We start from the raw sequence: 27,483 nt of genomic DNA on the forward strand, positions 1-27,483 counted from the left end.
GCCTACTCTTTCCCTCTGCTCTATGCTGAACATCTATCTCTAGGCTGCCCTATGTTCCCTAATGCAATGGCAATGGAAGAAGAAACTGCAGCAGCCCTTGTTATTGATAATGGCTCTGGAACGTGCAAAGCTGGCATTGCTGGTGAGAGTGCCCCCAGGGCCGTATTCCCCTCCATCATAGGGGCGGCCCCGCTACCAGAGAATCATGTTGGGCATCGATGATGAGGATTTTTTACATAGGCAACGAGGCCCAACGCAAGAGGGGTATCCTGACCCTGAAGTACCCTGTTGAGCATGGCATCGTCACCAACTGGGATGACATGGAGAAGATCTGGCACCACACCTTCTATAATGAACTGCGTGTGGCTCCCGAGGAACACCCACTGCTCCTAACCGAGCCCCCCACTTAACCCAATAATTAACAGAGAGAATACGATGCAAATAATGTTTGAAACATTCAAAGCCCCGGCCATGTATGTGGCCATTCAGTCGACACTATCTCTATATGCCTCTGGCCGAACAACAGGCATGACCGTTGAGTCTGGTGATGGGGTCACACATACTGTGCCCATCTACGAAGGCCAAGTCCTTCCCTATGCCATCTTGCGTATGGACCTGGCTGGCAGGGACCTAACCGACTACCTAATCAAAATTTTGTTAGAGCGGGGCTATACCTTCAATACTACTGCCTCCAGGGAGATAGTCCGTGACATCAAGGAGAAGCTATGCTATGTTGCATTGGATTTTGAAAAAGAAATGGCAACTGCTGAACACTCCTGCTTAGAGAAGAGTTACAAGCTACCTGATGGCCAAATCATCACTCTGAGCAAGGAGCAGTTCCAGTGCCCAGAGGCACTTTTCCAGCCCAATTTTCTGGGTATCAAGTGTTGTGGCATCCACAAAACCACAATTAGTTCCATCCTGAAGTGTGATGTTGACATCCACAAGAGCCTGTATGGCAACATTGTGTTGTCTGGTGGCACCACCATGTTCCCAGGCATTAATGACAGGATGCAAAAGGAACTCATGGCCCTAGCACCTATAACATTTAAGGTAAAGAGCATTCCCTCCAAAGATGGAAAGATTTCAGTTTGGATTGGTGGCTCCATCCTGGCTTCACTGCCCACTTTCAGGCAGATATGTATTACCAAAAGAGAATATGAGGAGTTTGGTCCTTCTATAATACTCCACAAATGTATGTAGATGGACTCAAAGTGATTGGGAAGTATAATTTTTTTCCTGCCAGACGTACAACCCTCTTATGAATTTACACAACTGTACGAGTCCTTTAAAAATAAATTAATACTTAAAGTTTGTATCTGAATATCACCATTGGATGAAAGAACTTGCTCATTTTAGATTTTGTGTTCGAGTTGTATATTTAATATCTGTGAAATGTTTAATACCCTACAAATATCTTGATTAAGTCCTTAGTCCATGTGTCTTAGTCACCTGGATGCTGAGGGAACAGGCTAGGGAAGGGAACCCCCTGCCTGGTGAGTCTGTGAGAGCACAATGCAGTGACCTGTGTGTGCACTAACTGACTGTTGACTGTTCCAGGATTTTTTTTCAAGTCTGGCAAGGGTCCCTGAAGCAATTACCACTTCTGTCCTACCCATCTAAGCCAGTGAGGAAGTCTGGCCTTAGGATCCAGTTTTGGTTCTAGTGTTTTCCCTCCGGAACCCCACGGGTTGTTGGGGTTGTCACTTGTCTGAAGTCAGGAATGTTTGCATTGACACCAATGAATTTATTCTTCCCTGTTATTTCAGTAAGGTTATGTGCACTCAAGTCTTTAAGAAATGACAAATTTGGATTGCTAATGCTCAGTGAAAAACTTAGGCCCCACAAACATGTCTGAAGGTGTTCAGGAATTTTGATTTTTACTTTGGAACACAAAAATATTTTCTTAAAATAAGTTTTTAAACATCATCATAACAACCAATGGCTTTATTTATAATTACTCATTATAGTTAGCTCAGTGGGCTCCTCAGCAGAATCTGTTTTGAGAGAACAAAACAATAGTTCATGAAAAGAGAGCAAAATGGAACAATGGTAGAAAAATTATGCTGCCATAAATAAGTAAATAATTACATTTCAATTATACACTCTGAGCTGCTTTCTAAAAAACATTGGCTAGGATCTATTTTCTCAGCAATGTTCCCAAAGCCAAGGGGTTAAATTGAATATTTCTTTTATCATTAATGCACCAAAATGAAATTCTTCATTGCTTGACAACTTTTCATTCAGTCTTTGAAAGTTTCAATAAAACTTTGAAAATTTTAAGAAATCTTATGCACATGACTAGCCCTCACCAATGTCACCTGGTATTTATTAGTCTGCCTCCTTCTAGAGTTCACGGCCTTAAAAAAATACTGTTAGCCCAGTGAGTCTGTTAGTGCTACTCATATGTTCACGGCTGTGCAGCTACCAGCTGGAATATGACCAAATGTTCAGCAGTCAGGACTCCAATCAAAAGTGATTCTTCTACTTTGGCAGCGATGAATTGCCAACAGCTACTTGAGTAGAGGAGAGTCCTTGGGAGCCCTCCCCTCAAAAATATGAAAAATCTGACTGACTTAATCTTATGCCATTCTTATGTAGACCACACAAGTGACAGGAGTTGGTATATTCACCAGTCATGTCATGTTCAGAAAAAGAGTATTTCCAGGAATTATCCCACAGTCAGATTTTTGAAGGTTTTTTTTTTTTTTTAAACCTCAAAACTCCCTGAGCCTTGGGTAATGGGAACTTATTGTAGGTAACCCAACTGAAGCTTAAGACCAAGAGTAATTTTTCTTTTCACTTTAACAGGTTTATATGTCTATGCATTAAGTACTACTTTCTGCAAAAAAAAAAAAAAAAAAAAAAAAAAATGTCTTCTCTGGCTGATGTTGAAAGCAGGACAAATCTATGAATACAATATAAATAACAAGAATTAGGTTGATAACACGACCACTGATGAAGACATCAGTGACAGGTTCTGTAACTAGGGCCTTTGACTTCCTTAGAAATGAGCATTTGACAAGGCTTAAATAGTATGTGATATCAAATCCCTCATATGAAACAGGTCTCAAATCCAATCAAAATGTGGTTGGTTGCTTTCATAACCATCATGCCACCATAGCAGAAGTGGAAACATCTTACTTCTCAGTTCATTAGTACAGTATCACTGAAAGTCCATGACCGGGTAAAATCACTGATGCCTTTCACATCTAAGGGCCCACAATATGAAAACCTGCCAACAGGGAGTTTACTGGTCAGTTTTGCATTGATTAATCAATGTTCTGCCACCAAAATGTGTGGGGTCTTTAGAAATATGATCTTTGCATTTAGTTATTTTGTGCAACAAGAAGCTTTGGCAAAAGCTTGTGTTGTTGTGGGTGTCTCTGCTTCTTGATCAGTAAGTAGTTCATAGGCAAGTATTCAACACCCGGTTCTCTTTTTTTTCGCTCATTTACGTATTTATTTTTATTCTTTTACTATTTTACATATTGAACTCAGGCCCCTCTTCCTCCCCCTCTCTTTCCCTCCCTCCCTCTCTCCTTTGCTCCCATGCAATCTCAACCATCCTCCCATTCCATCCCCCCAAAAACACACACACACACTCCACAAGGAAGGTGATATCTTCCAGCAAGCGTCAAGAAAATATGTCAAGTCATTTGGAGTAGGAACTAGGCCTGCCCTCCTGCCTCTAGGTTAAGGGATTATCCCTCCATGAGGAATTTGCTCCCAAAGTCCTTTTTTGCACCAGGGATACATCCTGGTTCTACTGTCAGAGGTCCCTTAGATTGCCGAGGACTTCTGGGACCCATATTCAGGGGGTCTGAGTCATTCCAATGCTGGTTTCCAAAGTATCAGTGTGGGGGTCCATTTGCTCCTCTTTGTTCAGGTCAGCTGTCTCTGACAGTGGGTTTCTATAGCCTGGTCTTGTCCTCCCTCTCTGTATCTGGATTCCAGTCTGGCTCAGTGTTTAGCTATGGGTGTCTGTTTCTGTTTCTGTCACCTACTAAATGAGGACTCCATGATGGTAGATAACTTAGTCATCAGTCTCATTATCAGGGAGCGGCATTTATGTTAGCCTTTCCACTGTTGCTCAAATTGATAGTAGGGGTCAGTCTTGTAATTCTCTAGACATTTCTCTAAAGTCAGTTCTCTTCAAAACTATAAGGGCTCACTATTTTATGGTATCTCTCTTTTTATTTCTCTTGTCTATTCCTCCCCTGACTCTATATTCCTAGTCCCATGTGCTTTCTTCTCCTCCCCTTCTCTTTCTCCTAGCTCCATCTCCACTCACTGCCCCTCCCCCAATTCCTATATGCTCAGGAGATCTTGTCCCTTTCCCCTTCTCTGAGGGACCTTATATGAATCCCTTAGAATTCTCCTTGTATCCTAGTTTCTCTGGTGGTGTGAGTTATAGGCTGATGATCCTTTGCTCTAAGTCTAAAATCCATATATGAATGAGTACATACCATATTCCTCTTTTTGTGACTGGGTTACCTCACTCAGGATGGTTTCTTCAAGATCCACCTATTTGCATGCTAATTTCAGGATTCCATTGTAATTTTTTTTTCATAGAGTAGTATTCCATTGTGTAAATGTGCCACATCTTCTTTATCCATTCTTCAGTTGATGGTTATCTAGGTTGTTTCCAGGTTCTTGCTATTACAAATAATGTATCTGGTTCTTGAAGTTATATTCAAAGTCCAAAGGATTCTCCAAGCAGCATTTCAACACTTTCCATTTTCCTCTGCATATACTCTTTTTAGTATATATTTTAAATTCAATTAGTGGATTTCCACATACTTCTTCATGGATCTTTAGTTTTGGTTAACCCACACCTTATGCCTTGCCCTCACATACCCTTTACTCTCATATCCACTTGAAATTTTAGTTTATTCTCCCACTGTTATTTTTTTGTCAACTTTGGTCTATTGTCTCCTCCAATCATATTTTACTCAGGTGGCAAAATGATGAGTTAATATAGTGTCTTTACCTAATCCTCATTTTGATGAAGCATTTACCTCTCATTTCCCCACATCCTAACACCTCCATGTTTAGATATTTTTCAGCTTTCCCCTTCCATACTGTATTTTCAGTCTCTTCTCCCTCAATAGGTCCATCCACAATGCTTCATTTCTAATTATACAGCTTCCAAGTGTAGCCCTGTTTAGCATACAGAACCTTCAAAGATAGGGTTCCATATTATGAGAACATACAACATTTGACTTTTTGAACCTGGCTGATCTGGGAATATATTTTTATCTGGCCATATATATTGTCCTGAAATTTTCATTTCATTATTTTTACAGAGGAGTGATTGTATACATACAAGCACACACACAAACACACACACACACACACACACACACACACACACACACAAATATACTTGGCTGTTTTGACACATATAACTTGCCTGTAACATGTCACTTGCACTTGTGTCTATGCACGTGACTACTTAATCCTCTGAGTATCAATTGGATGATGCTCAGAATAAACGTGGCTATTATGTGAGAACTTAATTCACAATATTTATCAGCCCCATTCCCTCATTTCCCACTGTTATCTTAGAGTGGTAAACACATTATCATTGGGAGACTTTGTGTTACTGTTTCAAGTTTGCTTCTAGTTTTAAATCAGTTTAAATCACTTATTTTATCTGGTTTAAATATTTATATAGGATGATTCTAGAAATGCATCCAGTGATTTTATGTGTTCTAATTTAGTGGAGTAGGACTTTTCTTGTTTTAATTATGCCCATATTCTTTTCTGAATTTCATGCATACCTGTAGTAAAGTTTACTAATTTCATGCCTTCTTTTACTAACTGAGGTATTTCATCCATTGATTTGTCTAAAAGTTTATCAATAGTATTTGCTTTTTCAAAGAGTCAATTTCATTTTAATAATATTTTAATTTTCTGTTCCACTAGTTTCAGCCACACTTTTCATGATCTTTTCCCGTATTATGTTTCTAGATATTTTTTTTCAAGGCCTTAAGAATAATCACATCAAATTATTGGGACTTGCCAGGTTATGGTTTCACATGCCTTTAAAACAACTACTCGGGAGGCAGAGGCAGTTGGGTCCCTGTGAGTTTGAGGCCAGTCTGTCTACAGAGTGCATTCCAGGAGAGACAACAAAGCTACAAATAGAAATCCTGTCTGGAAAAAAAACAAAACCAGAAAAAGAAAAAAGAATATTATTGGGACTTCTTAAAAGGTAGATAATTATCAGTGTAAACAATTCCCTTTAAGACTGCCTTCCTTGTGTCCCACTGTGTTTTTGGTTGTGAGCCTAGCCTTTAATGGCTGATCCATCTCTCCAGCTCATGTCCCATTTATATATTTTGGTTTTTTTTTTTTTAGGTTTAATTTAGGTTTACAAAACATTTTAAAAGTTCTTCCTTGCTTTCTTCATTGACACACTTACCATAACACAGCCAGTGAGGTTTTGTATTCTCCGTGGTTTCTATTACTATGGATGTCTATAATAATTCCATGGCTTGTATATACCTTCCCCACCATTCATCTTAGATGGTTCTATTTGTTATAAGAAAGTGTTTCTCGGGGCAGTAGAAAGATGAATGGTATTTTCTAGTATATTCTACTTGGCAGTGTCTTTTATTGTGGAGTTAAGACTTAACATTCAGCGTTCCGGTTGAAATATGTGTATCATTTTGTTTTCTGAGACTATTTTGAAGGACTGTTCTGCTATCTCTTGTTTATTCCATGTGACATCTTAGCTGTGCTTTCATTATCTCCCTCAGACCGAAACAGGCTTTCAAGAATCCTCATGGAAAATGTTAGCTCTCTTTCAATTTCAGTACTTTCGCTGGATATAGCAGTTTGTGCTTACAGTATTGCTCTGTCAAACGCAGACTCTGTCTCTCTAGGCACATCTGGCTTTTACATTTTCTGTCTCACAATCAATTGTTATTGTAGCGAGTTTCTGTTTATAAGAGTGTTCTGAGACGGGGAAGAGACAAGATCTCCAGAGCACATGGGGAGAGGGGGCAGTGATGAACTATTACTACAAGGAATTTTGAAGTTTTTCCACTTTTATATTGGAACTCTCCAAGACAACAATATAATTGGAGGGATAACACATCAGTCAGTCTAAACATTAAAGAACCCATGTTGTAGATGTTCATCTCCTCATCCCATAGATGATCACCTTGTCCAGGGTGTGGCTGAGAGCAAAAGATCTGAGTGAAATTTTTTCTATGGAGACATTATAAGACATGGCTAATGACAGATCCTTAAGAAGTCAACTTCATGCACACCAGGTAGACACCTTCAGGTTATGTTAACTGGCACCCCCAGCTGTCTATTCTTTAGAAACATAGAGCATTGGACCCAAGGAAAATTCTATTATGAAACCTGGACGTGACCATCCAACAGGATAACCTGTGGGTGAATAGAGACTGGAAGGCTTGTATGATGTACCAGTAATGTTTGAAAAAGTATGCCTCCCATCCCCAGACCCCCCAAGACATTGCCTTACAAGTCATTCAGAGTGGAGACTAACCGTACTGACCCTCCAGTGACAGACAATTAGGAATGGTGGATGAAGACCCAGTATAGCTAAAGAGAGGATGTAGATAACTCTCTGATGCATTTAACTAATTATGGTAGTTTAATAGACAGGTATTTTTAAACAAACCTTGATAGACATATATATATATATATATATATATATATATATATATATATATATTTAGTCAGATTTTTGTAATTATTGCTTTTAGACCTTAGAAGTTTATCAAATCATATATAATATCTTTAAATCTCATTATTTATAGCACTTAAATAATGTTATGTTCTGACCTTTAGAGCTTAGAGAAGCTGCAAGGAGTTGGTGGTGCATGCTTTTAATCCCACCACTAGGGAGGCAGAGGCAGCCTGCCTCTAGAGGGTGAGTTCCAGGACAAACTCCAAAACAATACACAGAAAGCCCATGTCTCAAAAAACAAAACAAACAAAAACCAGAACAAAATCCTTTGAAAAGCTTAGAAAATCCATTCTAGTTTTCTATTCTATAAACATTTATCTGATTTATCTGTATCATATTTATATATACATATATATATGTATATATATATTAATTGTACTAAAACAATTATACAGTTTTATCCTTATACTGTTTGATTCTATTAATACAATGAGATTTTTGAGATTTTATACTCATATAAATACATCACTCTTGATATTTTTGAAGAAAATTTGCTGAATTGGGTGTACTTCCAATTTGTGTCTGTGTGTCTGTGTATAGGGGAGTATTAAGATGTAAGAAGTTGTGGTTGGCTTAGTTAAGCATAGCTAATGATAGAAAAATAACAGTTGTTCAACTTAGAAGAAAGAGCAGAAGCCCTATAATGGATATTTACGAATTCATTTATTAGTTTGCAATTAAAGAGACGACACAAAAAAAAAAATCCTTTAAATATTTGTATTTGCGTAATATATATGTATGTAGTGTAGGGTGGGTGGGGGTATGTTATTTTCAACTAAAATGAAGGAAAGTGTGTGTGTGTGTGTGTTATTTTCATTTAAATTGAGGGCAACAATAAACAAAATAAAAAACAATGTTTGGGAGCAGGAGCAATCACCATTTTAGTCTGTAAGTGCTAGCAAACCTACCGGAGCAGATGTTTAGTGGCAGCAGTTGGGAATTATTCTCCATTGGGATCTGTGAATTTTAAAGGGTTACTATTTTAGCACTCTGCCTTATATAAAAACCATGTCAAAAATTAAATAGCCATTCATGAAAATAGAGAAATGATCATCTTTTAAGCTTATGGGAGCTGAACCCATAAGCAGCTGACAGGGTGTTAGGAATCTTTCTTCAGGTGTGAATAAATAGGAAGAGAGGAGAAAAAGTTAGCTTCCCAAGTCTCCCTAAGGAATATTTCCTAGCTCAGTTCCAAGATAGGTGCAGGGTTCTAGCAGTTCTCTGCCCATAGAGTTAGTGGGCTGGCTTTCCCTTTTTTGAATATGTTTAGGCCATTAGTTTTCTTCTTATTCCTGTGAGAATCGGTGAGCAGTTTGACACAGGACAGGAGTTTGGAGGACATTCTGAGAAAAACACTGAGTCTGCTGTCCAAATGTCACATTACAGAGCCAGTTTCTAGAATTTTCAACATAGTTTTGTACTAGAGATGACTATATATAAAATTACATGAAGTGAAAACAACAGTAATAATTTTGTGTGGGACTTTTCCTGAACAGACAGGATATACATCTATTCAGATACAGGGCCAGGATAATGAATACTCCAAAGTCCAATTTGTGGATCGGAAGTGTTTGTCGGGGCTATTTACAGGAGCTGGGATGATTCCAATGTTTCTGTATCAGCAAAAAGTCCACCTTGGTGTGACTGATGACTCATGAATGCTGTAGCCTTGGAGCCCTCTGCTAGACTCACAGGAAACTCTTTGGGGCAAAGAATCTCCACCCGGCAACTTGGTTGAACCTCTAGCCAGTTGTTGGTCATTACTTCCATAATCTTGAGGAAGGGTCATTATGACCCTCAGACCTATAGAGCTGTTTACTTACTGAGTCTCATGAGCCCCTTCAATGAGGGAATATTTCTATTCAAAGGAGCTGCTGCACTCCCATCACTTCAATGACTCTCATTCCTCCCCCTTCGCTCTTCTGTGATAGTGAGATAAAGGACTACATAGGGCTAAGAACGGGATGGTCTTGCCACAGTGACAGTCACATGTCCTCATTGGCTATGCTAATGGTTCTGAATCTCTGAAGTATACAATACCTTCCAAAATGCAAGTCTCCTTCCATGACCCATTGCAGGTGACACCAGTAGTGATCTATAAGGACAGATACAATGTTAAGAAGGCAGCCACATCACATCCATTTATCAAACAAATAACATTGAACTCCACACTGGGGTCGGTGACCTTCCCTACCAACAGATTTTTGTGCTGAATGTCAGTTCCAGGTGTGAATTCCCTCTTGCAGAGTGATTATAAATCCCATAACAAAGATATTGGTGGTACTCATGATAGTTGTGCCACTATCTCACCAGAGCCAAGCTGGACTGTTGGTGATAATTATTTCCTAGAAAGCCACATAGCAACACCAGGTACTCTGAAAGCTAGCCAGTACAGACATAGTATGAAAGCCAATTCTAATTTTATTTCTCCATGTCCTGCATCCAAAGTATGTAATGTCTTCAGCAATAAAGTGCTACTTTCTCATTCTGGAATGCAAATGAGGCAGTGTCGGTGAGAATTTAGAGACTCTCCTAGCCAATGACATTTGGTACTAAGATTTTCATTCAAAAACCTATTTGTCGTTGGGAGTGCCCTTTTCTATAGATGCGGTGTTTCCTCTATACATAATCATTTTTGCTTTTTCTCATCATCATTTTCATTTTGAAGATGTATTTTTAAATATTTAATCACATGTATGCATTTGTCTCAGTCATTGTTCTGTTGCTGTGAAGCCATACCATTCCACAGGCAACTATTAGGAGAGAAAACATTTAATTTGGTGTTTAGTTATGGCTTCATTAATAGTCTCGGAGGTTTAGGGCATTAATGGTTTCAGAAGTTGAATCTGTTATGACAGCCTTGGGCTAAGCAAAATATTTCCATCTCAGTATGTATTTTCCTGAAGAGATTTGCACACAACTTACCTGCCCTTAGGATAAGCTTAGCCCTCTTTACCTGTATTGTTTTATCCCTCTATCCCCTCAGGGATGCCCATTTCCCATGATGGTTTCACAGCTTCCTAGAAGGGAAATAAAAAATTGAGTCCATGAGGATATGTGCTCCACTACCGAAGAGCTGAATACATTTGCTAATTCATTCAAGCAGAAGTCTGGGGAATATGTGTGGGGATGGATTTTACAGGTATGGGATAATGGTGGAAAGAACATAAAACTAGAGCAGCCTGAGTTTACTGATAAAGATCAAAGGAATGGAGAGTCTAGGGTTAATACAGAAGCTAGAAAGTTAAAAACAAAAATGGGTCAAATGTTTACTTGAAAAGTTGGCTGAGGCGTTTCTCAAAAGATGGCGTGCTGAAAAGCAGTTAAGAGATGCCTCATATTCCCTGACTTAACGTAGAAGAAGGACATTTAAGGTTTGGGAAATTTCAATTCTAGAGTTGGTGTGCTGTGTAAAACCTAATCTTCCACAATGGGAAGGCCCAGAAGAGTTGCCTTACAAAATTCCTACAAGATGAAAAATGCTGAGAGGGACACCAGCACATTTGAAGAAATTTGCTATTGTCCCTTTCCTTGTTCCAGACCGAAGGGTGGATATGCTGCTGCTCAGCTGGATAAATGAAATACAGTGGGTTCAGTTGGGCTGTGAGGTACCGGGCCAGGTGGCAGCATTCAATTGCTAAAGCAAGGTAAATGTACTCATCATAATGGATAGCATAGACATGACAATGTGTTTTGGCCCAACCAGGAATGATCAGCACAAGCAAAGTGCATTTTTTATTAGCATGGCTTGTATAATAAATGTTAGTGTTTCCGGGCACAAAATAGATAAGAATCATACTGAATTTTTATTAAATCTGTATGGTTGAAAATCTGCAAACCAATGAGAGAAGAACTACATTGAATCACAGCAAAAGACAATCTCAGCCAGTGAATCACTTTCCAGACATGAGCCAGGTTGCAGATCCATAATCCCTTGAATGAAGGGGTGGCCAGGCTCCCCCGAGGAAGGACCTTCCTAAGATACATAAAAGTCTTTCTGTTAGCCTTTCTCTAGTTCATCCCCCAAATGACCTATGGCTTTTTACAATGGTAAGTGTACACTGTGGGAAAGGAAACAATCAGAGTGTCCAGGTTCTACTGGATACAGCTTTTGAGTTGATACTGATTGCAGGAGGTTCCAAGAATCATTGTGTCCCTCCAGTTAAAGTAACCGCTTATGGAAGGCCAGGTGAGTAATGGAGCTTTGGCTGAAATGTGACTCATATTAGACCCTGGAGTCCCTGAACTCACACTGTGTTTATTTCCCCAGTTCCAGAATGCATAGTAAGACAGATATACTTAGAAGTAGGCAGAAGTCTCCATTTGATTTCCTGACCTGTGGAATGAGGGTTGTTATGGTTGGAAGGCTAAATGGAAGGCTTTAGAGTTGCCTCTGTCAAAGAAAATAATGAAGCAAAACTAGTCTAGCATCCCTAGAGGAACAACAGAAATCAGAGGCACCATCATGGACTGCTGCATAGCTGCATGGCTGCTGATTCTCCCAAATCTCTCTGTATTTCTCCTATCTGGCCCAAGCAGAGGACAGATGGATCACTGAGAATGGCAGTTGACTAAAAATCTTGATCAGGTAGTAACTCTGATTGCAGCTTCTGCACCAGACATAGTGTCCTAACTTGATTTGAGCACATTAACACACCTCCTGGTAATAGTATGCAGCTACTGATTTAGCAAATGCTTTTTGTTTCCTACGAATGCCTGGCTGAGGACCAGGTTTCCTGATGGTTCTGCATGTTATACAAGCACCACCCAGAAGTACAGCATTACAGCTTCAGCACTACAACCCCTTTATGGGACAAATCTGAAAGACAGTGGCAAAGGGAAATCTTCACAGTGGGAAGAACATGTGCAGTACACATAGTATTCTAGTTATTTTGTTCATTGACTCATGAACTGTAGCCAATGGTTTGGCTTGATGGTCAGGGACTTGAAAAGAGCATGATTGGAAAATTGGTGAGAAAGATATCTGGGGGGGAAAGAATGTGGCTACATCTCTGCAAATGGGCAAAGGATGTGAGGATACTTGTGTCCCAAGTAAATGTTCGTTCAAAGGTGACCAGCAGAGGTAATCAAGTAGATAAAATGACTTATTCTGGGGACAAACAGGCTTTCTCCCCAGCCATTCCTGGCATTGCTCAATGGGCTCAAAAACAAAGTAACCATGGTGGCAGAGATGGGGTCATGCATGGGCTCAGCAACCTGGACTTCCACTGACCAAGGCTGGCTGGGCTACAGCTCTGTCTGAGTGCCACATCTTCCAGCAGCAGAAACCAACACTAGGTCCCAGATATGGCACCTTTCCCTGGGTGGCAGGTTGAAGATATTGGACCGGTGCCTCTTTGAAAAGGACAGGTTTTGTCTTTAATGGAGTAGATAATTATTCTGGTTTGGGATTTGCCTCTCCTGCACATAATTCAGCAGACAAATGCACCGTCCGTGGTCTTATAGACTGCTTCATTGAACATCGTCGTATTTCACACAGAATGATTCTGACCAAGGAATTCCCTTCACAGATAAGTGTGAAATTCAACCCATGATCATGGGATCCACTGGTCTCTCCGTGCTCCCCACCATCCTGAAGCAGCTGGCGTGATAGGATGATGAAATGGCCTTTTGACTCCACCCTGGAGATCTAGGGCAGGTTTCTCCAGAAAGCAGCATATGATGTTTTTAATCTGTGACCAATGTATGTATGGTTTATCCCATAGCCAGGATACACATGTCTTGGAATCTAGGGGTGGAAAGGGAGTAGTTCCTCTCACTGGTACCCTAGTAACCCACTAGGGAAATGTTTATTTCCTGGTCCCTCAACCATAATGCTTCTACCGTATTTGATTTGGTTCCAGGGGCCAGTGCACCTGAAATGAGCCATAACAAACATTCCATTGAACTTTAAGCTCAGACTTCCCTTGGTCACTTTGGTCTTCTGATCCTCTTAACCCAACAGGCTAAGTAAAATATAACCGTGTTTGGAGCAGCAATTGCTCTAAATAACCATGAGCCAAGTGCATTGTTTCTCCACATTGGAGGTAAGATTATATCTGAAGTGCAGGGAATCCACTGAGGCATCTCTCGGTGCCACCATGTCCTATGATGAAAGACAGTGGTAAACTCCAACAGGCTACCCAGGAAGGATGACAGAGGGCACAGACATTCAGTAATGAAGGTATGTGTCACTCCTCCATGAAAACTCAATGCCTGCACAGTTGCTTGCAGAGCTTGTTGGAAATACAGAATGGCTAGTAGAGGAAGTTTTAAGAACCATATAAGGCCACATGACCGTTGCAGAAATGAGGTTTATAACCATCATGAGTGATTCTGTTGGATTAAGAATGCATTAGAACTGCTATTTGTATTATCTTCCAGTTTGTGAATCATATGTTGTAACATCATTTAAGAGATTGCTAGGAAAATGTCAGCAAACCGACTCAAAACGCACGAAGTTCAGAATACTTCCGATGAATTATTACACTGTCTCCTGTTATTATTAGTATTCAATTCTCACCATCATGTGGAGATGATACACCCTGGACCATCCATCTTTCTTAACACAATGTTTGTCTCAGTGAGGTTTCTATTGCTGTGAAAAGACACCATGACTATGGCAACTCATATAGGAAATATCTGTCTCCTTATAGTTGCAGAGGTTCAGTCCATCATCGTCATGATGGGGAGCATAATGGCGTGCAGGTATATGTGGATCTGAAACCAAGAGTACTTACAACAGGAAGTTACATTGAGGGAAGCTTGAGCAAAAGAGAACTCAAAGCCCTCCCCCACAGTGACACACTTCCTCCAACAAGGTCAAGCCTCCAAATAGTGAAACTCCCTTTGGGGGCCATGTTGTTTCAATCCATCAAAGCAATCCTAAATGTGTTTATACTTAACACACACATTCAAGATGAGAGACCCATAAATTCAGACTAATCCACAGCTTGCCTTGACAACAGCAACATAACTAAGTAACTGAAAGAAAACTCATATGAAAAACCAGGGTTTATAAATATGCTGAAGGCCATCATCATTCAATTTATGTTGTGGTCCTCCAGGGCTGAACTGGTCTTGTGTTTAACCTGAGGTGAGATCCTCTGATGGGAATTGTTGAAAGTCTGTCCTGGTTTCTAGTTGTTCTTGTGAGATTTCTACTGAAATAGACCAGGTCTGCTATCCAAGGGATGAGCTGTCTGTCTGGCCTTGATGTCTAAGCAGTTCTTCAAAGAAGCTGTTGACGCCCTTGTCCATCTGCCCCTGACTTCTATACTGATGTCCCTAGAACTTCCAGTCCAGGTCAGAAAGAAGTGTGCATGAGCAGGTGTGGGGTATTTGAGCCATGGACTGTAAAGAGCAAGACATATGCAGGAAGGTCAGGTGGCACATGCATCCACCAGCTATGCTCCATTCTTGCTATTTCAGTAGAAATCTGATGGAGGTCTCTTCTCTACAGAAAGTTACCTAGTCTGGGTTCTGGTGGAAGGTAGGGCACAGAGCCCAGGCACTGGCACTGGCACCTGGCATCTTTGCATTGTTAGCATACTTCAGCCAGTAAACCTGTTTCACAGGCAGATGACAAAGTTAGTTCTAGGAGTGATGTTTTCTTTGGGGTCCTGTTTGGTAAGTCTTTCTTATTTTTAAGTCTCTTTTATTTGCATACTGGTGATACCAATGAAACAGAAATTTCATTTTTATGTTTGTACACGTGGAAGAACAATTTTGAGTAAGGTTAACAGTGTCTCATCAGTTGTATGAGAACAGTCCAGTATTGCTTAGAGAGCCAGTGTAAGTGTTGGAATTAAGATATTGCTATTGAGTTTTTATAATACCTTGGCTGGTCATTGCTATTTACTATGAATTTTGGTATATTTCTCCTTTTAAAGTTGTACTATCATCTTTTTTCAGGGTAAACACAGGAATACACAATAAAATTAAGATTTCTCTCTGTGAAAAATTTTCTCTGTGTGGAAAAGTTAACAACTTATGCAAGGTAGATTTTTTAGGAAGGTTGACTAACTTGCCTTTCCTGATAAAGGAGGGGAAACCAGAAACAGAGAAACCAAGGGACTGGAGGCAGCTGAGCACTTGAGTGGGATGTGCAGGACAAGGCTTGTTTTTATTAGTATGGTTCTTTTGGTAACAGAGTTACAAATCTACATTTCAGTGGGAAAGACTGTGTCAAGGCCAGTACTTTCAGGGTTATTGAATACACAGCATTGTTTGTTTACAGAGAAACATTTGATATGTAAGACCATCATTTACCCTAACTATTCTTTAGACATGGAGGAAGTCACAAGTATTCCTGTGTTCCTTGTCACATTTGTTGGCATTGCAAGTTCTCTTCTTTAGAAATGCCAATACCAGATGTTTACATGCCCATGTCACAAGTTCACTAAATACTCACATAAACTTAATACTCAGCCCAACATTCAATATTGGCTTCATGTCAGTTCAAGTGTGTTACAAGTTTTACTCCTCTCACATCTTTAAGATTGTGATTAAAATGACATGAGACTTATGAGAGACTGAGACCACCAGAAGTATGCAAAGGCCAAAGGCAAAGCCTTCGTTAAGAAACAGACTGCCAGATAGCTCCAAGAAAAGGGAGAACAACCTTGCAAAAAGGGAGTTTGGGGTTGTATAGGGTGGCTTTAGCTTGCAATGGACTGTGTGATGTAGACTTGAGATAAGATGGATACCCCTCCGGTCCTGTTCCTTCAGGAACAGCAGGATTCTATTGTGATAAAAACTCTTACCAGAAGCAACTTATAGAGGACAGTGTTTAATTCATCTAACTGTGGTATTTCATCATGTTGGGGATTCAGGTCAGGAACACAAGGGAGGAACCTGCAGGCAGGAACTGATCAGAGACCATGGAGGAATGCTGCATTCCGGCTTGTTCCATTTGTTTCCTTATACAACCCAGAACCAACAGCCCAGAGTGGCCTAGTACACTGAGCCCTCCCACATCCATCATTAATCAAGAACATCCCACAAACTTCCATATACACACCAAACTGATGGAGGCATTTTCTCAAATGTAGGTCCTCTTCCCAAATAATTCTAGCTGTGTTAAGCTGACAAAACCAACCAGGACAAATGGTCCGTCTATACAGTACTACTCAGTGATTGAAAAGAAAAGCAAACAATTGCTGCAAAACTACAACATGAGTGAAGTTTAAACCATGCTTCCAAGTGAAAGAGCAAGCCTGAAAATTTTACCAGTGCTTCAGATGCAGATAGAAAAGATTTGGAAGCTGTATAGTTATTTTTTTTATTTATAAGTTTTTTATTTAATTTTATATAACAAAGTCCAATTAAATGAAAACAAACATTTATACACAATATTTGGGAATTTGGGCGTCGTTCTTTCCAAACTACTTCCTGCTGGTAAGGGCGCTGTCATGGGGGGATTCGAAGAGGCAGAGAAAGAAATCAGAGAAACATCACCCTTTACAATATCCATGCTGTATAGTTATTTGCTGTCTCCAAGTGTTTCATTGTGGCAGCTGGGACCCTTGACTGTGGACAGCACATACTTCCAAATAATGTACCTTCAGATGACCTGCCTGTTATTTCTTTGGTTTCAGAGCTAAGTACTCAGGAGTTCCCCTCATGGGCATCTCACTCTGGACAAAAGTACAAGGCTTTTTTTCCCCTATGAATGAAAAGTGCATTTTAACATTATGTGTTTGTCTGTACAGTATATGGGTATGTGCTTATGTGTGTGTAGGTACAGTTTGTGGGTGGGTTTTTGGGTAAGGACAACATATTAGTATTTGGATGTGTGTGTTTGTGTGTGTGTATGGATAGTATGTGGGTGTGTGTGTATGTACAGTTTGTGAGTATTTGCATGTATGGCTGTAAGTACAGAATGTGTGTATGTACATACATTTATGCACATGTATGTAAACTATATAGATATGTATAGATGTATGGTATATATGTATGCATATATATGTACAGTATGTGTGCATGTGCATGTGAGTGTATATACAATATATGTGTGTGTGTGTATGTGCATGTGTGTGTATGTATACTATGTGGGTGTGTGCATGTGGGAGTGTATGTACAGTATATGGGTATATGTGTATGTAGAGTATGTGGGATTTTATGTTTACAGTATGTGCGTGTGTGTGTGTGTGTGTGGACAGTATATGAATATGAGCATGTGTGTGTGTATGGATAATATGTGGGTATATGCACTGTGTGTATGTACAGTATGTGGGTAAGTGCATGTGTGTGTGCATGTATACTATGTGGGTGTGTGCATGTTTGTGTATGTACATATTGTGGTTATGTGTGTGTGTACATTTAAGATATGTGGGTATATTCATTTGTGTGTGTATGAAACTATGTGGGTGTGTGGTTGTGTATGTATGTACAATATGTGGGTTGTGCGTGTGTGTGTATATCTATATGGGTTGCACATATGTGTGGATGCACAGTATGTGGTTTATGCATCTGTGTGAATGTGTTCTTAGAGGTCAGAGTCATCACATCCTTTGGATCTGTGCTAAATACAGTTGTGAGACACTGGTTGTGGGTTCTGGGAACTGAACTGTAGTCTTCTGGAAGAGCAGAAAGCATTCATACATATTGAGCTATTTTACGGTATTTGCTATGACAATTTTGCTGTATACTTTTTTTTTTTTAACGAAATTTGGGTTGTTAGATGTGAAGTCTTTGAAAAGCAGGGCAACATGCACATAACCACAGAGGTTAAGAACAGACTAAGGGACTAGGGAGAGGGAAGAACCTTGCAAGGAAGGGGAAACAGAATAAATAAATTTGGTTGTTTGAAAAAAATGGTCCACATAAGAATTGACACTCATAGGAGGTGTGGCTTTGTTAGAAAAAGGGTAGCCTTGTTAGAGGAATGTGTCACTGTGGGGGTGGGTTTTGAGGCCTCACTTGATCAAGCTCCACCCAGTAACAAAGATTCCTTCTTCTGCATGAGAATCAAGATACAGAAGAGCTCCCAGCTCCTTCTCCAGCACCATGTATGACTCCACACCATCCTGTCTAACAGTGACGACAATGGACTAAACCTCTAAATTTATATACCAGCCCCAATTCAGTCATTTCCTTTATATGAGTTGCTGAGGTCATAGTATATCTTCACAGCAATGGAAAGCCTATGACAACGTGGATAGAAAGTGGTGGTAGGGGCTAGAACAGGTGTATCCAGCAAAAAGAGAGGAGGAAGTGGTTGTAAGGCAGAAGAAATACAGGGAGGGACAGCTAAAAGTAAGGAATATTTGAAGGCAATATGGAAACTGAATACAGTAAAAGCTAATACATATTTTATATAATACATATACATTAAATATGTAGTACACAGACATGGGCACACAGAGATAAACACACACACACACACAAACACACACACGTGACACCCCACCAAGATATCTTAGATATCTCTGGGTATCAAATGAAACGTTCATTACCAGGAATGGGTTACATTTAATTAAATAGCAGACCAAAGAGTTCCCATAGAACCTTCCAAATAATTTAGGATTTGACCAGGTTATTAACTGCTCACCACAAACTAGTGGTAAGATATAATTGGTGAAGCTAACACTTATATGACTTACGTTATGTGGAAAAGTCAAGCTAGTGATAACTTAGAGTCTCCCCTATATTGACTAGTGTTCATGGTACTGGTAGGTACTTTGCACACTACCAGAGGAGAAAGGGAAACACAGGCCTGGCTACAAAGCTTGTGTCTAAAAGGTGTCTTCGTGCATGACACGCTGGTGCACTAGTAGCTCAAAAATTGTGAGAGTAACAGGCCACTATGTGATTGCAGTTAAGGCCTACTGCATGAGATGAAAGGCATCCACGACACTGCTGGATGGCTAACAATATAACATTAGATAGGGCATGAGTCTAAGAAAAGAACAAATACTACTGTTCAGCTAAACAAACATAGCAATAAAATTACTCCTAATGACACTCTGCTATAGAAATGGATCAATGTCTCCCTCAGCCATCAACAGAGAACCTTCTTCCTGCAGCAGATGGTGGCAAATACAGGGACAACTGAATAATATGAAGAGAAGGAGACTGCCTGGGACACTCAATCCTAAATGGGATGTCTCCATCAAATCCTCCCCCAACAGAGGAGACTGACTGTAAGAGCCAGCGGGGATGGGAGACATCAGGGAAACAAGGCATTCTGGGCACAACAGGATTGCCACACAGACACACATATAACATCACAGAACCATGGCAGCATACACAGGGAAGCATAGCTCTCAGCCAGATGGGATCCCGGTTCTGACAGGGAAAGTGGAAACAAGTTCCCAAACAATTGTAGAACTCTCTCCAGTTGGTGACCACACAAAAAGGTAGAAGAAGTTTCCTCCAGTGGAGTTACACTGGCAACACACACTACACTCAAGAGCAGGCCCTGTGGCAAGCAGTAGTTGGCCAATAGAAAACAAAATCAGTGAGATTATTTGTTTCAAACTGCTTCTTCTATAAATAATGTGTACCTTATGTTTCTTTTGCTTATATATTATGGCTTCCAATTTTGTTACTATGGGTTTACTGTGTATGCAAATTTGTAGGTCTCAGCCTCTTATGTGTTTCTTTTGATTTCCTTTTGGCTGTTTCGTTTTCCCTGTTTGTTTTTATTTTATATTTTTCTTTTATTGAAAACAGAGATTCTGTTCTTTTACAACACATCCTAATTCTCCTTTCCCCTCCCTCTGCTGTTCCCAGTTCCTCTCCACCTCCCCTCCCTCTGGATCCACTCCTTTCACTCTGTCATTAGGAAATGCCAGGCTTCTAAGAGGTAATAACAAAGCATGACACAATAAAATATATGTGAAGCCAAAACTATCATGCCAAAGTGGTTTACAGCAACCCATCAGGAGAAAATGAATCCCCAGGACAGGAACAAGATTCACATACCAACTCTTTCTCACAGTCCCGACTCACATTAAAATTCTAAGGTAAAGGCTACAAGTATAAATGCAGAATCCTGATTCAGACAAATGAAGGGTCTGAGCTTGCTGGTTCTACCTCAGTGAGCCTTATGCATGTTGCTCAGTTCATTCAGAGTGCTTTCTTACTCCTGTGTGTGTCCTCATGCCCTCTTTTTCTTACAGTGTTTCCAAATCATCTAAGCAGGATTCCCTGAGCTCTTAGGGGTGGGACTTGTTGGAGTTCTGTAATTTAGGCTCTCTCTATCTGCATAATGTTTGCATGTGGTCTTTGAAATTGTTGGCATTTGCTGCCATCAGAGAGGAAACAGCCTCTATGATGATGACTGGATAAGCTATTGTTCTATACGCATGGCAGGATATAATTGGAAATCAGTTTATTGTGTGTGTGTGTGTGTGTGTGTGTGTGTGTGTGTGTGTGTGTGTGTGTTTCACCAGTAGTGTGTGGTTTTACCCTAGGCCTCTGGGCTCTCTACTCTCTTTTTCATGGTTACCAAACCAATGTTGGGCATGCATTCCTTCTAGTGCAATAGCCATAAGTCAAGTCAGACATTGGTTGTCAACTACCAGAAATTCTGTACCACCATTGCCATAGTATATCTGAAGGTAAGACAGATTGTAAGTCGAGGGATTTGGGCTGAGATAGTGTCTACTTTCTCTTACAGTATGTTCATTTATTATTACTTTTAGAGATTGTAGCAGAAATTGGAAACGGGAAAGGAATACATCTTTTGGGGGGAAACTACTGGAAAATAAAAATGGTGACAGTTCCCATTGCAAGAAAAGCTATATGCTAAGGGAAAAGGTACCTATTTACCTTATGGTCAGTGGATTATTAGCAAGTCTTCAATTAAGAATAGGATATGGTCCTATATTCAACTGAACGGCGTATAACAGGTTGTATAAGCAGAAAGTTTGGTTTCAGAATGAAAGCTTTGTTGAGAAAATACAAGCAAAGATGCTCCAACCTTTCTATTTTCAATTAAGTATAAAATTATGTCAAATGCTCCTCCTGGAATATAGTTACTGACAGGGAGGAGTGATAAGAAAATGGAGCAAGACTAGGCTAAAGTTACCCACAGAGACAGCTGACCTGAATGAGGGGGAGCTAATAGACCCTCTGACTCACAGCTAGGAATTCAGCATTGGTCAGACTCAGACCTCCCGAACATCTCATTTAGAAGGTCTGAGCAGACTAAGGGACTTGTGACAGTGGAACCAGGATGTATCCCTGGGGCAGGAAAGGACTTTAGGAGCACATTCCCCATGGAGGGAACTCCCTTAGCTTAGAGGCAGGAGGGTGGGCCTAGTCCCAACTCCAAATGACTGGACAGATTTTGTTGATTCCTCCTGGAAGCCATCACCCTCCCTGTGCAGTGTGGGAGGGATGGGATTGAGGAGGGCTCAGGGGGCATGGGAGGGATGGATAGAAAGAGAGGGAACTGAGAAACATAAAATTATGTCAAATTCTCCTCCATTGTCTTCAAATAATCTATGTTGTACAAGGTAATGATCCATCCTGGTCACACAGTATGAATACTGTCTACCTAAAATCTCTTCATACATACAATCTATGAACTGTACCATGAGGTCACGGAAGCTCTAGCACTGATTTGTCCTTTCTTCTTCTTTCTTTTTGTTTTTTGTTTATGGTTCATTTCGAGACAGGGTTTCTTTGTATTGCTTTGGAGCCTGTCCTGGAACTAGCTCGATAGTAGAGGCTCCCCTGGAACTCACAGAGATCCTCCTGCCTCTGCCTCCAGAGTGCTAGGATTAAGGCATGTGCCACCAAGCCTGGCTTGAACCTCTATAACTTTGTTGGCAAATTTCTACTAGGCAGTGAGAAGTTCAGCACTGAATATTTCAGGTGACCGGTTCATACTCATATTCCTTTATCACTCAGAAGATTGCAGGAGTGCTGTTGGAGGACTCATCTGAGTCAGAATTGGTCAGAGTGGGCAAGATTGAAACAGACAAGACATCTGGAATTCTCCATCAAAATGGGAAGCAGACACAAGGCAAGGGCTAAGAGGGAGGCCAAGGAGGACATGTGCTGAGAAAAGAAAGAAGAAAAAGGATGATTCTGTTCTCTCCAGTAGATTTTCAGGAGAGCTAGGGTGTGGAGAAGCTTGGGGCAGAGGTGTGCTGTTGCCAGAACCTAGAAGATGCAGGAGAATGAGACTAAGATGCCCAGAGAAGATGAGAAAGATGATGAGGAGAAGGAAGAGGAAGAATGAGTGAAGAGGAACTGTGTCACAAGGAGGAGGAATGTAGAGATAGCAGGCTCAGGGGACATCACAGAAGAGGGTAGGAGACTGTAATAGACACAGGGGAAAGTACATCTGCTGCAAGACTGTGTCTCCTATGTATGACACGGCCCCTGAATCTAGGAAACCTGACAATATGGCTGCCTATACAGCACTCTCCATCAAGAGCTCCAGGCAAATAATGACTATTGAGACAGGGAGGGTAAGCTTCCCTATCGATGACTATCGAGGAGGCCCTTAGTTGTTCTAATTCAAGTCTTATGCCCTGTGATCACATTCCTATGAGGAAAACTAAATGGACTCAGTAGGGAGTATTAATATATTTATTCGTTTATATAGGTGTATGCAACAAAAATAAAATGAGAGGGCATGAATTCTAAACTGAGGAGGAAGAAACAGAAAAAGTTGGGGATAAGAAGAGGAGACATGTAAATTCTGTACATATATAGTTAAAACAAAATTAAATTAAAAATGAATGCAAAACTCCATACAAGTGGTCTGCTGCTTTGCTGCATGTTCATCTCACCTGCATAATGTGCACTAACTTCTCCAGTGGAGCTCAGATGTCTCTGAAATCGCGGAGCAGAAGCTGGTACTTCAACTGCTAAATTCTTGTGTAGTCGCCAGGGCCCAGGGTCTGAGGAACAGAAAGAAACAGGTAAGTAGAGAGGGTTTTTTTTTTTAATTTTATTGAAAACTATGCATCCACTTCAGGGCATTCACATTATTTTCCTGTGCAAGGATACCAATTTCATAGTTGAGAGTCATTGATTCACATCCTCTGTCATGAAGACGTGAATCTTTGATCCTTGAAGGAACACAAAGTTGTATAGGAGGAGAGTGGGCAGGGCTTACTCTGGGCTTGGGCACTGCACAATGAATGTCAGTGCTCTTTGATGAGGTCAGGATCATGTGGGCTCGTTAACACAGATGCTCACACTGATATCCAAGGACATGCAATTGCACATGAGCACTGAGTATATTTGCATGGGCAGAGCTGCACATCGGCGTGGACATATGTGTAAATGCTAGGAATTGCTGGAGCATATTCGTTAACGAAGGTGGCTTTGCACCATCCTTTCTGATCAATGTATCCACAACTGAGCGACTCTCAACACTTGTGCTCAGTACCCTGACATCGTGAGGACAGCAGGTTGCCTTCTAATGGGTGATGGTATCAAGACAAACTACAGGAGGAGTGCGGCACAGAATGGTCACTTAAGGTATGTCTCCTGCAGCCCAGGGAAGACATCCCGAGAAGGTCTTCGTGAGGTTCTTGACTTTAGAGAAGTTTAGACTCTAGAATACTATTGCCGGATATACAGAGCATTAAGAGAAGCTATGAGGGTCTTTTGGAGTTCTTTGAATGCAGGAAGACATGAAGCTTCATGTTCTTTTTGCCTGGAAATTTCTGCAGATATGTCTCATAAAATTGCAGAAGTCGGATGCAAACAGCTCTAAGAATCTGAGACAAAGTTCTATGGTGTCTCAGTGTGGATGCTCACAGGTGGATCACACATGTTGAAAGCAGGTAAGAGGCCCTCAAGCAGGATCCAAGGCAGGGAAGGAATCAAGTCCAATATGGGAGGAGCCATCTCTAGTGTCTTCCCAAAGGAGACATATGTGGGGAGTGCCCAGCTGTGCTTTCTGTCACCCATCTTTCCCATAATTTTGATCTGCATAGTGGGCCAGTTTGGGTGCTGGGGCCATCTGTGTAAGCAGCAGGATGGGACACAGATTATAACTGTTTCCCATTCCATGGGAGCCTCTTATACTACATGACTCTGACTCATGCACAAAAGAAATGCATGCAACTTATCTAAATTTTGTGTTCATGTGCCTTCATATTTTTGCCAACTTTTAATCACTTCAAGGGAACCTTTCCATTCCTTGTTTGCAAATTTTATTATATATATATATACACACACACACACACACACACACACAAACACACACACACATATATATACATATATATACATATATAATTACATGTATGTTCTCATTATTTTATATTATTTTAACTATAGAGTGAACATTATTAGGAATGTAAAATATAACAAATACAGTTATTGAAAAACTACCAACTTCATAAAGATTTTCTTAAATATACTTACCTTCCCAATTATGTATCCTGTTTCTTGAAATCCATTTATTCTCTGTCATATGTACTTCTATCTCTCATGTTTCTCTGTCTACTATAATTACTGTGTTTAATCTGAGCCTCCCTTCCCCATTTAAACACAGATTTTCCTTTAGGTTAATGGTTCTTGACAAATGGCGGGGGGCAGGGTCCCTATATATCTAGATTAAATTTTACTGTTTCTATTGCTGTAAAGTCTGCTTCATTTGCAAAAAAAAAAATTGTTTAGCTATCACCCTCCGTGCCTTGATAATCTGTCTGTTATATACCTGCCATTATCATAAATCGGAAGAATACTGGACTTTGTGAAACCACCTTCATTTGTACTAAAGAATTTTTAAGATGTTCCCAATTGTCATTGTAAATATCAAGAGTTGCTATTGTCATTCTAGCATCCAAATGATAACAATACATAATAAGCCCGCCATGGCAACACAGCCCTATATTCCCTGCCCTTTGGAACCTATGGCCAAATTGTATGAATTTGTGTGGAGCTTGTGCAAAAGTGATAACTATGCCTTGTATTTTGTTCCTGTTTCTTTGGTTTTTTGAGACATGGTTTCTCTGTTTAGCTTTGACCCTTATCACTGCTCTTGTTATGAAGCCTCGAACTCCCAAAGATCAGCCTGCTTCTGCCTCCGAAGTGCTGTGAATAAAGGCATGTAGCACCACCACACAGCCCATGTCTTGTTTTTAAAAACAGGGTTTTAGACTCCATGAAATATAATTCTCCAACATATCTATAAATAATGCAAATGGATGTTTCATGAACCTATTAAGAATTAAAATATACTTTTAAGTACTTTGAATGGAGTCTCTTCTTTTCATATCTTTGTAACTATCTTATTTAGCATAACTTCATACAATCAAACAAAACCTCTATATTCCTCTCCCATTGTCCAGATGCTGGACACCACTGTGATATCTTCTGTATCTGTGGATTTTCTACTGTGCACACTTAACATTCATAAGATCACATAGCATTTGGCTTTCTGTGAGTTGTATCCAAATTGTGGACTTTATCCAAATCAGTGCAAAATAATATTGGTTGTATGTGCATAATACATATCATTTATATTGAAATAGATCTATGGGTCGTTCAAATAATTTGAATTATGTTTTCCAAAATCTTGTTATTGATTCATTATGGATTTCACATCATGGGTCTTAATTCTTCTCTCTGCCCCTCTCCTCTCATCTTTTTCCATCTTCCCTCTAGCCTTGCAACCCTTCTCCAAGATAAAACAAGAACAAATTGAAAAAGAATAAAAGAAAAACCTCTGGAAGCTGCAGTGTACTCAGTGAATTACACAGCCTTTTAGTCCATATAATTTTACTTGCAAATATTCATTGCATTGAGTTCTTGGTCTGGTTTGAGGTCTCTGGTTTTTGCTACACCATTAATACTGGTCCCTCACTGGGGCTCCTCTTGGATAGACTGTTGTCCTATGTTATGGAGATCCTGTAACCTTGGGTCTGCAGGACCACCCTGTTTTTGGGCTACAGCAGATCATAGACTGGGTGGATGATGGGAAGGGTTAATTCCTAGCTTTGTACTGGCTTTGGGTGGTTGCTGGGGTGGTTAGTCCACCTGCTTGCTTCAAATTTATCACCAGGGTGAGCTGTCTGGTACTGCCCTGGATAGCTTACCCTTTGTGGAAAGCTGCAAGAGTGGGGCTGATACTCTTGCTCTCATGTTCTTGGGAAAAGTTTTAACTGTTGGTGGACTCATCAATAACCATGCCACTAAAACCAGCTGTGTCATGCTGCCCAGGTGAGGTGCAGGACCTGTTGGCCTTCTCTAAGTCTGCAGTCATTGAGGGGTAGGACCAGTTGGCCATGGTACTGCAGCTGACTCTGTGCAGCACTATATTCTCTGCCTTCAGTGGAAAGGGGACATCACCAAAATCACAACTGCAGCCATTCTACGGGTGCATACAGGGCCTTTGGCCACAGCACAGCCATCAACAGCACGATGCCTCCTGGTGACAATTTGGCCACCTACCTCAGCCATCTCCTCTCTGTCTTTACCACTCTGTATCAGCTTCTCTTCATAGGTCATGAATCAGACAGACTCTTTCTGTCTCCCTCACTCATTCCCTCCCTCTTTCCTTCCACTCCCCATCTGGCCTTCCCTCTCTTCCATACCCACCATATATTTCTTCACCATAATAGAGCACATCAGGCTACTGGTGGGCCCATGGCTTCACTTCCAGCACCAGGGCAGAGATCCCTTGCCCAGCATGAGTCATTTTCTCCCACTCAGTCTTACTGGTGTTGTGCTTCTATCTTCTCTTCAGGGCTACAGTCTGCATCTACAGACAAAAGTCCTTTCTCAAGATATCTGGACTGGATGATTCTGCCAAAAGAGCGCAATGA

At 40.5% G+C, this 27,483-nt stretch overlaps 1 pseudogene; it reads left to right on the forward strand.

The window, feature by feature from the left end:
• Positions 1-27,483, forward strand: LOC127217955 (actin, cytoplasmic 2-like; annotated as a pseudogene).

This window comes from Phodopus roborovskii, unplaced genomic scaffold (genome assembly GCF_943737965.1).
Source record: "Phodopus roborovskii unplaced genomic scaffold, PHOROB, whole genome shotgun sequence".
Lineage (NCBI taxonomy): Eukaryota > Metazoa > Chordata > Mammalia > Rodentia > Cricetidae > Phodopus > Phodopus roborovskii.